Source organism: Equus quagga, chromosome 13, assembly GCF_021613505.1.
Source record: "Equus quagga isolate Etosha38 chromosome 13, UCLA_HA_Equagga_1.0, whole genome shotgun sequence".
Lineage (NCBI taxonomy): Eukaryota > Metazoa > Chordata > Mammalia > Perissodactyla > Equidae > Equus > Equus quagga.
Genome location: NC_060279.1, coordinates 73,817,789 through 73,833,746, shown reverse-complemented (window position 1 = coordinate 73,833,746; position 15,958 = coordinate 73,817,789).

The window sequence follows — 15,958 nt, the reverse complement described above, 5'->3', positions numbered from 1 at the left end:
ATATGGATGAATCTTGAGGACATTATGCCAGGTGAAATGTTAGCTACAAAAAGACAAATACTGTTTGATTCCATTTACATGAGGTTCTAGAAGAGTCAAATTCATAGAGACAGAAATAGAATGGTGGTTGCCAGGGGCTGAGGAAAGCGGGGGACAGGGAGACGTTGTTCAATGGGTACAGAGCGTCAGTTTTGCAAGACGAAAAGAGTTCTGTAGATGGGTGATGGCGATGGTAGCACAGCAATGTGAATGTACTGAATGCCACAGGTCAGTACACTTAAAAATGATTTAGACATTAAGTTTTATGTTATATGTATTTTACCACAATTTTTAAAAATTTTTAAAAAGTAAACCTTAGTGATTGGGTCATGTTTGAACTTGTTGAAGACAGAACCAGGGAGACATAAACGAAAGCCAAAATTAAGGATGATCACAAGCGTAAGCAAAGAGTCAAGAAGCAAGAGATCTGAGGGTACTCAGAACAATACAGTCTTGACACCCACAGTAGCTCCATGGCTCAGACTCTGAGTTTTACATGGCATCTATCGAGGAGAAAATGGTCCTGGCTGGGCCCTGCTAAAGAAAGGCCAAGTAAAGAGGATGTTAGTTTAGAGGCAGAGAAGCAGTAGTATCTAGGCTATCTGCTATGTGGTGTTCACCTGGGAATCGTGGGTTCTTGCCCAAATCTCCCTTTGTCTCTCTGCTCCAGCCCCCCTAAAACTGGCTACTTCAGGCCACTCTCAACAAGGTACCGTAACCCACCATATCATTTAACAGAGGTGTAGAGAAAGCATCAGCAGAAAGAAGTCCCCCACCTCTTCACTCACTGTTCATGAAAAGGTCCTAATACCTGCCTAGGTTATTAGGACTCCCTTGTCAGGGTGTTGTGGCCTGTGAACCTGTTTGGGTTCCCCTGAAAGCAGAGCCTAAGACAGGCTAGGTACAAGTAGTTTTTTTTGGAGGCAATCCCAGGTCACTGAAAGAAATGAAGAAACAGGAAAGTAAGTGAGGAACCAAGAAAGTAAGATAGGCAGGGAGGAAAAGACCAAATAAGGGTATATAATTTGGGTGCCAGCCCTTGGCCAAGGAGGCTGGATTTCTGGGGAGCTCCAGAGATGAATACAGAATGCCTCTCACAACTGCCCACCTGAAGGACAAGGGGCTAGGGCGTTCATCTGCAGACTCTCATCCTTGAGACCGATCTCGGGCACATCGACTCCCTGACCTTTCCAGGAGCCGAGCAGACTCTGGCAGCTCATAAATGGCCTGAGGGCAGAACACAGAAAGGAACTAACTATGCACCTCTGCGCTTCAGGGAGGATGCTGCCAGGTGAATCTGAGCTTCCATGGAACTGTCCTCCACAGTTGTGGCTGCAATCGGAAGTGGGCATGAGACGTGGTGCAACAAAAATGTCTGCTATGTGGACCTTCGGGGTCCTGGGAAAACTCCAAGAAGAACAGTTGCCACCGATAATTCCATGTGCCTATTTCCTCTTGTGATATCTGGCTTATTATGCCCCTCTTCCCATAACACCAAAGAAGATGAGATCTTTCTCATTGTTTTGGTACTTGGCCCCTCCCTTGTGTCCAGATGAGTACCAAATTATACAGATTCTATATACGATAGAGGAAATATATTTTTAATTATTCCACAATAAGGAAGAGCAGATTACTTCCAGCAAGCAATTTTAATAATTTAATAAATGAAGAAATATTGGAAGGAGAGGAGTATAATATTGATTCATCTTGGAGTAATTATGTCTCCGGACCTGCAGTGCTGCTGGAGGGGCCCAGCATAATCCCTCAGTTCAGACTGAAGCCAGCCAAACAAAGCAGCTGTGGCAGTCGTGGAGGTCCACCGTCCAGAGCTCCCTTCAAGGGAGAGTCTGCCAAGAGGAGCACCCATAGCTGGAAGCCTCCACTGCAGAGCCTTGGTGTGCACTCCAGGGTTCAAACCAAGGCCAATGTCTGCTTGGCAGCTCCTAGCCAATGACTGCACACAACAGGAGTACTAGGGCCCTACACTTTGCATCTGAGATGATCCTCTAGTGGGTAATCTCTACTCTGCGTCTCCCCCTCTGCACAGCTGAGACATGCGTGGATTTACTCTACTGGCTGAGGCTCTTCCTGCCCAAGCCTCCTTCCTTCCCCCTCTCCTTCTACAGGTGTCAGAACTTCACTGTGGGCTGCAGGCCTTCAGATAACGAAACTGGCCCTGAGAGATGGGGAGTACCCTACCCCATCTCTCTCAGCGAATCCATGCTACAGCTGGAAGCAGAAGCTCCTAGGACAGTGCTCCATCCAGCCGCACAGCCAAGCATCTTATACTTGTAGACTCGGCAGTTGTCTCATTAAGTGCTCAGACAGCCAATTATATGTCTTCACATCTCCATTTGCTGTACTATAAAACTGAGAAACACTGGCTTCACACCAGCTCCCACGGATTGGGTGAAGAGGAATAAAGTACTTCTTGTAGCTGGAAGAAAAGCCATAAATAAATACAGAACTGTGCAGTCAGCTTTCACTTATCAGGGGCAAATGGATGGGTGCATTGGAGCAGACACATGGCCTAGGGCTTCTGTGACTGCCAGAGCAGCATCCAGACACTGAAAACACAGAGACAGGAGCTGAGGGAACTGAGAGGGAGCCACAGACAAGCCCTGGGGAGAGTGGCCCTGCTGAGCCAGGCCAATCTGGACCAGCTCTCTTAATAAGTGCTTTCTCAAACGGAAAAAAAGCACATGCAAGCTGTCCACGGATATATGGCTTTTAAGCATATGAAGAGACAGATGTTCAAGCTCACTCAAAATTATAGTAATATAGGGGCCAGTCCCATGGCCAAGTGATTCAAGTTCCATGTGCTCCACTTTGGCAGCCTGGGTTCACAGGTTTGGATCCTGGGTGTGGACTTACTCTGCTCATCAGCCATGCTGTGGAGGCATTCCACATACAAAGTAGAGGAAGATTGGCATGGATGTTAGCTCAGGGCTAATCTTCCCCAAGAAAAAAATAATTACAGTAATACAAAATTAAGTTAACAATGAGATGACCTTATAAATGCAAATTAGTCGAGATCAATTTGCATTATTGGTGGAGGTGTGTAGAAAAACTCTCTTGGTGCAAATGTAAATTGTTGACATTTCTCCAGAGGGCAATTTGGTAATTTGTACTAAAATGTAAAGCGCCCATATGTTTGGACCCAGACATCCTGCTTCTAAGACTTCATGATAGAGATCTACTTGCACAGATATGCAAACGCACAGGAGGGTCATTGCAGCGCAACTTGAAATAGCCAGTCACTGGAAAAAAACTAAACATCCATCATTAGAAAAAATAAATCAATAAATTATAGTCAGTATGTGATGACGTACAGTAGAATACTGTGTAGCTGCGACAGAGAATGAGGCAGATCTAAAGTGCTGTAGGGAATAATCACTAAACCGTATAGTTAACAGAAAGAACGATGGAGAAGCGGGTTACCATTTGCTTAAAAATAAATATCTGCATACAAATTTACATATATAAATATTTACATACATACATATATGCATATCCTTATATATGCAGAGAATGTTTTTGGAAGAAAATATAAGAAACTGGTTAAAAGTAGCCACAATTCTGAGAAGGGTCTGATGGTAGGAAGGAGATGTAGTTTTCACTGTATAACCATTATACTCTGTATTTTTACCACGTCTTTGTTTTACTCATTTGAAGAGAAAAACATTTGTTAAAATGTGTTTTCTCCTTATAAGACTGCTCACGGCAGCAAAAGTAAAAACAATATAAATAATAATAACAACCCATGTGTGATTTGCAATTTGTACCCCACGCAACACTTTCCCATCCATTTCTTTAACATGAGCAAAGAAGAATGATTTCTACCCTCATTTTTTAAACAAGGACCTGGAGCCAAAGGTACCCAATGGGTTCTGCAAGATCATTGGAGAAGTCATCTGGAAGAGATCTGTCTGTTACTTTTACCATTGCTCATATCCATCTCTTCAAGGAAAGAAGTAGTGGAAGAAAGGTCCTAGTTTCCAGGCTCCAAATCCTGGGGTCTTTTCTTTCCACATCTTCCACTGCCTCACAGGGAAGAAAATCATTGGCTTCCATTTTTAAAAGCACTGAAGCAACAATAAAGTTTTAAATAAGGGAAAGAAATAAATGTTTGGCAAATACAGGAAAAGAAAGGGTCACAGAGGCCTTTTGGGCTATAGAAGGTGGCCTGGGATGGAGGAGAGTGAGACATGACTGGAGAAGGAGGACCCCAGATCCTGGGGAGACGGCTTTCCTTAATTCTGCATTCTCTGCTGAAGCCTTCTCATTCCCTGATCCAAGAAGAGAAAGAACCCCTGAACTCGTTCCTTTGCCCACATTTCTCCTCCAATTGGACCTCTCTCCTTACAAGAAAGCCTGCAGGGATTCCCTGTGGAATCAGAAGAGAGTTTCTAGGTGCTGTTTGTCCACCAGGAATTGGACAAAGAGAAAGGTAATGGGGAAGTTTATGAAAGAGGTTAAAAAAGGAGAAACTCTGCCCTTTGTGGTCTCAAGGAAATGCTACGGCTAAGCCCCTGAGATGAGAGGACCTTGAACTGACCTCGCTGTTGCCGAATGGCCAAATCACTGCATGCACCAGGCTCCCTTATTTGGAAATATATTGAGATATTGAATTTTGTCTCAATATTCCTAAAACATCAGCAATGCATGATCCTGGTGGTAAGGGAGGGGAGCATGTCCACAATTTGACAACCTATTGTTAGGCAAAAAGCCTGGGGGTTTTAGCAAGAATCCTGCTAAGCCAGTTGAGCAAGAATTCCCCTTGATACCCAATCAATTTCCTCATCCATCCACCCTTGGTACCTAACCAAGTTCCTCTTAGTGGTTTCTCATCCTCTCCCTCTCTCTGCCTGCAGGCTATAAATCCCCAGCCGTCCCTGCTGGAGTCAAAGTTGAGTTCAATCTCTCTCCCCTATTGCAATAGTCTTGAATAAAGTCTTCCTTGCCATTTTTAACAAGCGTCTAGTGCAATTTCTCTTTAACACTACTCAAAATGTGGACCCTGTTCCAGCAGCATCAGCATCACTTGGGAGCTTGTTGGAAATGCAGAATCTTAGGGCCCACCTCAGACCTGCTGAACCAGAATCTCCTTTAACAAGACCCTCAGATAATTTGTAAGGACGTTAAAGTTCAAGAAGCACTGCTTTTTTCATCACAGCCCCAGTTTCTTCAACACTTGTGGGTTCTTAATTCCGTACATTCAGGGAACACCTCCATAACGCCAACCACTCACAGCTAGCTGAGGAGATTAATTGTCTTGTGCCCTGCCCCCATTTTAACTCATCCATTCAACCTCTTCCCCCTTTCTCCCCTGAATTCCATTTTCCATGAGTCCTGCCTCCAGCATGAGTTCCACTCAATCACTCCATTCTCTCCAGTTGCACGGGTCTGGGGTGGAGGTGATTCTTTGAATTCTGAGGATGGTGGAGAGGAGCAGGGTGGAAGGCCTTGACCAGGTCTAAACCTGATATAGAGTTTTAAAAGGCAATCAGACCTCTAACACCCCCAAGATTAACTTCTTGTTAATATATGTGCTCAGCCAGAGTCCTTCCCCTGCTCTACCTTGAGTCTCCCTTCTATCGTACTATGGGGAGCTAGGATAGAGACCGAGGAGGTGGGATTTCTTTTGTCAGGCATGTGACATTGATAATAATTTGATCTAACAAAGCTAGATATGGAGAAGAAACCAAGCTATCCATTTAGAGCCAAGATGCCAAGCAAGCCTAGAATAAGGTTGCCAGGACATACCTATACAAGAAAATTTCTCATCGTTTATCTGAAATTCACATTTAACTGGGTGCCCTATATTTTATTGGGCAACTCTCTGGAAACTTTTGAGTGCTCATCAGTGGGATCTATATATCAAAAGAAGGCAAGATGACTGGAAGATATCTCTGGTCACTCTCTCCCAACTGGGGACAGAGATTTTCTTGGCAGGTTCACCATGTTTACCACTCCTCCCATTTCTTAAGTGAATGGGACTTTTGGGAGAAGGAAGAGAAAAGATTGGATTTAAAGAGTATTGTTAAATCCTACAATAAGGAGAAGGGTATTTTAATTTGTATACAACTCTTTCAAAATGCCCTTCTTTATCCAATCATGAGATGTTTCATTATCTGCTCAGGAGATACCATAAAATCACTAAAGTATTCTAGGATTTTGGAAACCAGATTCCTGATACTTCTCTCTGATGTTTATCTTTGGAATCCACAGATGTCATGGAGATACCCCAGTGACAAAATTATGATCCTTCCCCATGCCTACTCCCCACTTCACCACCTGCCCTTCATCCTTGCCTGGTCAAAGAAAATGTCTCTCTCCTCCAAGCCAAGTCATGGGCTTTTCCCTCCCTCCGGGTTCTATTCCTATTTGGTCTTATGCTATAGTTGCGTGTGATTGATGAAGTTCTACTGTTTAGACTGTAAGCTCCATGAGGACAGGGATGAACAGCCTGGCGGGCCCTGGCCCAAGTCCTGCACATGGAAAGCCCTCCACAAATGTTTCCTGAATGAGTCCTGTGTAGCTTTCTCCTGAACCTAAAAAGAGACCCCAGTTGGACTCTGATTTGACTCTACTAGACTATGATTGAAACTGAAAATGAAATGGCATCGGTTTGCTCCAGAATCCCTGCCAGGGCTCGCAGCGACAAAAACTACGGACAACACTCTTTACAGTGCACTCTCAAAAGAGTTTCTTTGGCCTCTGAATGTACTGGTGCTTTTGAAATGGATGCAATCCCTTCTGTGCCTGCTGGGTTCCATTTTATAATCTACTGCAACCATTAATAAGGAAAAATAGACTCTCCTATGCTACCACTCTCTCCACTATTATTCAGAACTGGGAATGGCCCCCAGGAAGTGGAGCCTCCAACCTCTCAGGCCAGAGAGAAATAAAGACCTTTTCAAATTCTTTTTTCAGACTTATGAAGCCCTGGGTGAGAGGACTACCAATCACAGCCAGCTGCAAGATTCCAGACTGGGTCAGAAGGAGAAGCCTATTGAATGGAGGCCTTAGTGGGTAAAGTGGAAACACACAGAAGATACAAAACTCATCCCTGCTGAAATTCCAGCCGAATGCCCATAACCCAGTGAGAATCTCCAGTGATCCCTGCTCCAAACTTCATGCTCTCCAAATCACATAATCCGTCATGCCTGGGTGGATTGTCTTCTCCTCCTTCTAAGAAAGGGACACAGGATAAGTGGTCCTGAGGAGAGAAGGCTTCTACCTATAAGATCTACCAACCTCACTCTATTCCCAGTGTCTTCCCAGAAATCTACTTGTGCTCAATATCCCAGCATGTAAATGCAGCATCTTTTCAGTAACGGACATAGGCTGATTTGTCTGCCCTTATCCACCACCTGTCATTCTGATGCTGTCAGTTATAGTCCCCTAATCCACTGTCCTAAGAGATGGCAAGGGTCCCAGAACAGGCCAATCATAATCCCCCACACACCTGACAGCAAGCACTGGTCCAAAGAAAGAGTGTGTGACCCCAGGTGGGCTGCCCAGAGCTCTTCCCTGGCATTGATTCACAGACACTACATAAAATCAGGCTCTACTTCTGCTGGGGTGGCTGAAGTAGGAGGATGGGAATCTGGGGCTGTAAGCAAGGACCTGCCTGCAGAAAGAAACCAAACAAAGAAAAAAAGATGAGAAATGCAGAGACATACATAAATCTTGTTGCCAAGGTGCTCTGAATCCTTTAGTTCTTCCCTCAATCTTGCAACCTGCTCCACCATCCGTTCCCTCTTTTGCTGAAACTAGTTTAATTTGGGTTTTATAGCTTACAACAAAAAGAGTCATGATTAGTACACTCTCTGACTTTCCTTCCAACTGAGATAGACACTTGAGGAAATATAGCCTTCCTTTAATCATTTCAAGACAAAGGAGTTGGCATAGAAGGAAGAAGAATGTATGAAACTATAGAGTCTTACATAATTGCTGTAGAGTATGGCTGGGCTGGCTGAGAGAAGCTGTGCTGAATGATAAAATAAACAGTAACTCCAACAACAATAACAACTAATGGTTCTGAGCACCCCTGGCCATGTCAATGACCATGGCAAAATTCATTTTAAATCCCCCTGGTTATGAGAGCTGATTGATGAGACATGGGCAAAGCTTTGACTAAACTGGAGTCAAATAGCAAAGAAGAGTCAAGTGAAACATCAGGGAGCATTGCAATACTAGGCTGCCATTTTGGAGTATAGCAATGGACCAAATAAAAGCAGATGAGTTGGCCAAGAACTTCAAGAAGAGAAAAATGAAGCAGGCACTTCCTTACAAAGAGACAGAGGGAAGATATGAAGGGTGTCCTGATCCCCTCTTCCCAGGGTCCAGCTACAACCACCCTATTTCTGTCCTGCAATTGAGGCAGATGATATTCTCCTGTATCTGCTTAACAACACTCCTTTCTTATTTTTAACACTCAGTTTCTTTTCTGACCAGGTATAGCAGTGTAAAGAAATTACTATTCTAACAGTTGACACTTGAGATTTGATTTGATTTGCTTGTTTTTTAGAAGAACCCATCTTTATCAAGAAATATACTTTCCTAGTTGCTTTGGGGTGGAGAAGATGAAATCCCAAACCTACCTTGTAAGGAGAACAAGAAATAAAGAGGGAGGTAAACTTTGCTCCAGAATAAATGATCCAGAATATTGAAGGTAGGCAAAGACAGGGGAGAAAGAGGACTAGATCTGGTGGGAAACTGGATTAATCTGAAGCCTGTAGATTAAGGGCCCCAGTGAGAAGTTTCCTGTCGTGGAATGGCCAAGAAGTTTTAAGACAGGGTGTCAAATCAACCCCTTCGATGTTTTTGTATTTAAGGCATGTAAACGTCTTCCATATCTTCAATCTTTAATAAAGTCTGACACACATCTTGGTGTACAGAAAAGAAGGAAACAGGCTGAGTACCATAGCATGGATCTGACAAAGAGGATCGTGGTGGGAGATGAAAGGGCATGAGGAACAGAAACCTAGACCTAGAAATAAGAAGATAACAAGCACTCCCAACCAGGTATTTACAGAAATTTTAGGGAGAACACTGACTTTTGCACAGGATGTGGGATAGACGTCTTCAGACAATTCATCTAAAACCCCAGATTTCCAAAGTCCTCTACCTGTGCCTCTGTTGCCTGACTTGGACACCAGACTGTATGTTCACATACCTGTGGACTCACAGATGTTAGCTCTTTGAGGACAGGGTCATGTTGTATTCATCCCTGTGCCTGGCACAATGCCTGCCATGAATTTTTTAATTGATAATAAACAATTTTTTATAAGAATTTCAGATTTACAGAAAAATTGCAAAGACAGAGAGAGAGAGAGAGAGAGTTCCCATAAACTTCACAGTTTCAGCTATTATTAACATCTTCCATTAGTATGGCACATTTATCATAATTAATGAACCAATATTCATACAGTATTATTAACTAAAGTCCATGCTTTATTCAGATTACCTTAGCTTTTACCTCATGTCCTTTTACTGTTCCAGGATTCCATCCAGGATACCACATTACATTTAATCATCACATCGCTTTAGGTTCCTCTTGGCTGTGACAGTTTCTCACAATTTTCTTGTTTTTTGATGACCTTGAAATTTTTGAAGAGTGCTGGTCAGGACTTTTGTAGAATGTCCCACAATCATGATTTGTCTGATGTTTTTCTCATGCGTAGATCAGGGTTATGGGTTTGGGGAGGAAGACCCCAGAGGTAAAGTGCCGTGGTTATCACATCATATCTAGGGTACACACAACATGAGTTATCACTGTTGATTTTGACTTTAATCATCTGACTGAGGTTGTGTTTGTAAGGTTTCTCGCTGCAAAGTTACTCTCCTCCTGCTCCATCTTTTCCATACTTTACTCTTGGGAAGAATTCACAATGCACAGCTCATGCTTTGGGAATCAAGAGTTACGTTCCACCTCTTTGAAGGCATGGTATCTACATAAATTATTTGGATTTCTTTTGCATAGGATATTTACATATTCTTCCCCCTCCTCCACTTATTTATTTATTCAATCATTTATTTACATCAGTATGAACACCTGCATATTGATTTTATACCTTGGGTTGTAATCTGATACTGTTTTATTTTGTTGATCAAATTGTTCCAGCTTTGGCCATTGGAAGCTCTTTCAGTTGAATTCTATGCCCCTCCAACTTTGTTCTTTCCTTTCAATATTGTGTTGATTATTCTGGGTCTTGTGCCTCTCCATATAAACTTTAGAATCACTTTGTCAATATCCATAAAATAACTTGCTGAAATTTTGATAAGAATTTCATTGACTCTATAGATCTACTGGGAAACAACTGATATCTTAACAATATTGAGTCTTTCGATACATGAACATGGAATATCTATCCATTCATTTAGATCTTTGATTTCTTACATCAGAGTTTTGTAGCTTTCCACATATAGTTTCTATACATATTTGTTAGATTTATAGCTAAGTATTTCATTTTTGGAGTCTTATTGTACATGGTATTTTTTTATTCTAAATTCGTATTGTTCATTTCTGATATATAGGAAAGCAATTGACTTTTGTATATTGCCTTGTATCCTGTGAACTTGCTAGATCACTTATCAGTTAAGGAGTTTTTGTATACTCTTTGTAATTTTTCTAGATAGACAACCATGTTGTCTGAAAACAAAGACAGTCTTATTTCTTCCTTCCCAGTCTGTATATCTTTTGTGTCATTTTCTTGTCTTATTGCACTACCAAGGACTTCCAGTACGATGTTGAACAGGGTTGGTTAGTGTGATGGTCAATTTTATGCATTGACTTGACTGGCCACAGCGTACCCAGATTAAATATTATTTCTGGATGTGTTTGTGAGGGGTGTTTCCAGATGAGATTAGCATTTGAATCAGTGGACTCAGTAAAGTAGATGGCACTTCCCAGTGTGGATGGGCATCATCTAATCTGTTGAGGGCCTGAATAGAACAAAAGGTGAAGGAAGGAAGAGTTTGCCACTTTTTTCCTGTGTCACTGGTTGAGCTGGGACGTCTCATCTCCCCTCCCTCAGACTGGGATTTACATCATCAGCTCCCCTGGTTCTCAGGCTTTTAGACTCAGACTGAATTACACCACTGGCTTTTCTGGGTCTCCAGCTTGCAGAAAGCAGACTGTGGACTTCTCAGCCTCCATAATTGCAGAGCCAAGTCCTCATAATAAATGTCCTTTCTGATATATACATACTCTACTGGTTCTGTTTCTCTGCAGACCTTGACTACCACAGCGAGAAAGGACATCCTTGCCTTCTTCCCAAACTTAGGAGGAAAGCATCCAGTTTCTCACTATGGAGTATGATGTAGGTTTTCATAAAATTCATTATCAAGTTGAGGAAATTACCCTCTGCTGAGATTTTTATCTTACACAGATGCATAACCAGATCCCCAGCTATCAGCTTCATCAAGGTATGTCTCAACCACAGAGAGCCACTTTGCCCAAGGGATTCTTCCTGAGGCAGCCCTCATTCAGTGACTGATAGAACTGCCGCGTAAAGACCCAGCCATTTCAGCACAATGAGGGTCAACTCCAATGGGTAACATATGCTCAGAACTCCCCAAGGAGTCAGGCAAAGCTTTGCCAGGCCTGCATCACGGTTTAGCTTTTCCCTCTGCCCAATCCTGCTTCTTCCTCCTCCCTTCCATAGGGGTTGATTTCTAATAAACATCCTGCATACTAAACTCTACCTTGGTGCCTACTTCCAAGAACCCAACCTATGACTCTCCTTGCAGAGAAAACTCACTTTCCACACCACTTCACAAAAGACAGGGTGGATTATTTTTTCCTACCAAACCATCAGCTTCACAGAAAACCTTGGTAGTAGAGGTAAAACAATAGGAAAGAATTTCTCTCGCTATGTGGTTATCACTTGAGAGTGCTTAATTTTAATGTTTGGCTGCAGGGTCTGTAGGCATTTGTCATTATCACTCAACAGAGATTCTTCCAAGGCACTTTGTCCCTATTGCAGGGTAATGCAGCCACATTAACAGAGATGCTTAGACTCTGAAATGGACTTCCTTCTACTCCTAGACATGGGAGAAATCTACATGGGCAGATGTTACAAGAAGAAAGTCTCTTTCAAAAGTAGCGCCACTACAGAAAACACCAGACACAAAGCCAAAGAGCTAATCAGAGGGTTTACAAAGATGAAACTCCAGTTGGAATCAGAGAGTTGTCACTGAAGACTCTAGGTCAGGATCACATGAAACAGAGTTTTACCACCTAGAACAGCATCTTGCACATAAGAGTAGATGTTCAATAAATATTTGCTGAATGAATTAATGAAGCCTAATTTGGAGTTAGGAGTACTGGCTCCTGGTCCCAGCTTTGGATATCCCGTACTATATGACTGAGAGCCAACTATAAAATTGTGATAAAGCTGTGTTTCGTTTCCATGTATTCAACTTCCAAGCAACCCATACGTTGATATTTTATTGATTTAACTCCATAAATAAGAGCTTTTTTGCATCTGTACATGGTTGGCTATTTTACAGTAGCACTGCTGGCCAGATTCATCCCTGTTTTTGAAGGTAAAGCAATGTTTGTGCAGTTATATGAATACTTTATTCCATTTTCCCCTTATTAGGTTACAAAAATGAGTGGAGAAAAGAAAAATGAAAGTGCTGACACCCGTGATAAGAAGCAGGGGTCTCATTAACTCAATACAATTGAGACAAAGATAGAAATCATTAGGCCTGTGCAAAGTGATAAGTCATTAGCCTCAATCAGATGCTCATTGACTTCAAGCTGGTCAACTTTGTGCTATGTTCTAAAGGGAAAGAACAAAATTAAAGACTGTGTATGAATATATGAATCATCAAGGACAATGCCTAGAAGGCAAGGTATGATTAGAGATGTTAGAATGCTTTTCGGCTCTCTCATGGTAGAACCCACTTGTAATCTTGTTTAAGTTTTATACATTTGACTTGCCACAAGTTTTCAAGAAAACATGCTTAAATAATTCATGGAATTCCAACCTTAAAGAGTTGTTATATAGTTCACGTTAGACAATAAAATTTGTGACTGCAATACCAATCTGTTGTATTTAGATACAACTTGCCATTTTTGTAAGTACAAATATATTGGTAATTTTGTTGGCCTAATGCCAATAGATGCAAATAGATAGGTATAGTATAGGTATGGGTATGGGTCTGGGTCTGGGTGGGTGTGGGTAGGGGTATGGATTGGGGTAGGAGTAAGAGTGGGGGTAGTGGCATGGATATGGGTAGTGGCAGAGGTGTGGGTGTATGTATCCAGGCACCTTAGCATACTGTTTTTTCCAGAATGAGGTCCATGAGGAAAGGTGTTTCAAAAACAAAAAAGGGGAAAGTATGAGAGGAACAATGAGATAGTGAATAGAGAAAGGGGGAAGGGAAACTCGTAGGCCCAATTCCCAGCCCTCTCCCCGAAGTTGACCACCTCTGTTTCTTCAGAACCAGATCATTCTACTTTACTTCTCTATGGCCTCCAGGCCACCATCCCTTCTGTTATGGTCTGAACCCAGCCATCCTAGGCTCATTTATTTTAAGCACGACTTTGTTTCCCAACCACCCTACCTGGAGAGATTCGAGCCTGGAAGACAAAGAAAGCTCAGCCTTCAGCTTGGTCATCTCTCAGGTAGAATAATATCCAAAGACAATGGATTAAAGAGGACAATGGCCTCTTATCACTACTTCTCAATAAAATAAAATAGTAAAAATGTAGCCATTTCAATATTTTCTTAAGTAAATACTGAAAATCCTTATTGTCATTATGTTCTAATATTTCACTGATGACATGAAAGCATTCTGAAGAATGCACAGTATTTGCCATTTGCAAATTTAACATTCAAGGTTTTGATGATTTGTGAGAGAAAGTGGAGGACTATGACATGTAGCAATTTGTAATTTTGCTAAGGCACTAATCTGAATCACCCCCACTGTGAGCTGGTATGTGGGGAATTAGTCATTTAGGTGGTGAATAAGCCAGTACCTGCATTTTGATGTTAGTTTGTTGCTCACTAGTGCTTTTCATAAATCTAGGGGGTTCTTGAAAGTCTCAGGAAAAATGCCAAGAGTCTATTGTATAGCTCAATACTCTTAGGTGTTGGACTCGTAACATGCAAAACTGCATATTGCCTCTCGTAACACAGATAAATCTCCCTGGGATGACCCTATCTGACTACCAGAGCCACTTGCAGGTGACCAGAGTGGTCAAAACCAGGTAACCTATCTCTGTTTTACATTCTGCCAGGGCATTGGGCATAATAATTGGCCTAATGATCTACCATTAACTTGTTTACATCATATGAACATTGAGGCACTGTTAAAACTATTTTGCCCACCAGTGTTGAGTACTGGTATGCTTCTTCATCTGCGGTACATGTTGTAACTGCCTACACTGTCCATCCTCCACATCTTTCTTGCCAACAGCCCCTCAGTGTTTTCCACGGCAGCAGTGGATCCAGTCCCCACTTCACCCACTCCCCTTATGTCTAGAGGTACCCCTGTGAATCCAGTTCTGGCTAAAGAGATGTAAGGGGAAGCCACCTAGAGAACTTCGGGAAAAATTTTGCTTCCCTATAAAAGCAACAGAGTGGCCAAAACCATTCCCACCCCATCTTCCTGCCTTGAATATGGCCATGAAGTCTGGAGCTATGGCAGCCTTCTTGAAAACATGAGGCAATAGGCAACAGAGAAAGGCCAGGAGAATTTCAGTGATGATGGATCCTGACATTTTTGAACCACTGGACCGACACTACCAGACTTCTTTGCATAAGAAAAATAAAATTCTATTCTCTTTAAACCATTGTAAGTCAGGATATCTGTTTCCTGTGGCTGAAACAATACAAACACATCATCCATAAAAAAACACAAATTTTGAATACATGATTCCTGCAGACTCTGTAGTGCCATTCTAAGATGTTCTTTGAATGGTGAGCTCAATCCCTCAGACCTATTCACTTTACCCTTCTAGTTGAGGTATAGAGCTTCCACAGGAGTCTTCTCTTCGATTTTTCCCATACCTTTTTCACTGGGCATTCACACTCCAGGAGAAATAGATTTTTATCTAGGATATGTCATGATATCTCCTTCTATCTGTGTCCTCTTTGATGTCACATCTCAGTTACCAATAAATTACTTCAGGAAAAGGATGAATCCTAAGGTAGGACTGACAAAGGCTGCTAGTAGTTTTCTGAATTGTATGAGAAAGATTGTTTCAAGAACCCCAGGCAGCCTGAAGAGTCAGAAAAGGGAACACAATGAGCGACTCTACAGAAACAGGGCCCCTCCATAGTTCTTGTGACAAATCTATGCATGTGCCATGGAATACTCAGCTAAGTAAACTCTTTTCTAGGAGCTCTACCAACTAGGAAGACATAAAGATGGTGCTTTGCCCCAAAGGGCAGTAAAATTCAACTCAGTTATACTAACGTTTTGAAAGCACCTACCACAGGCCAGATCCTATGAGAAGAACCCGGATATAAAAAGAGGCAACACAAGGGCCGTGCTCTATGAGGAGACATGAGCTCCTTTGAGCAATAAGCTGAGAATTCTCCATTTTCATGTTTTATCTGGGTAAGAATTAATAACTTCATCTTCCCTGGAGTTCCAGTATGTCTCCGTTTATATTACTAAGCCAGATGCTGTTTACTGTACCTCATGCTGGGGGGCCGGGGGGCAGGGGAAGGTAGGTAGGCTCATTAACTTACCATTCATCCTCAGCCTATGCCATTCTGCAGGCAGGAAGCCCAGCCTGGATGTCAACTTTTTACAAATAACAATTGAAACTGTCAGTTATCTTGATGAGCAGAGCTCCAGTGAAAGAAGAGCATAATTGGGGGGTTAAGTGTTAGTGAGCTAATTTTTTTTCACCAGCAACAGGAATAAAACCTCTTTCTGGGGATAATGT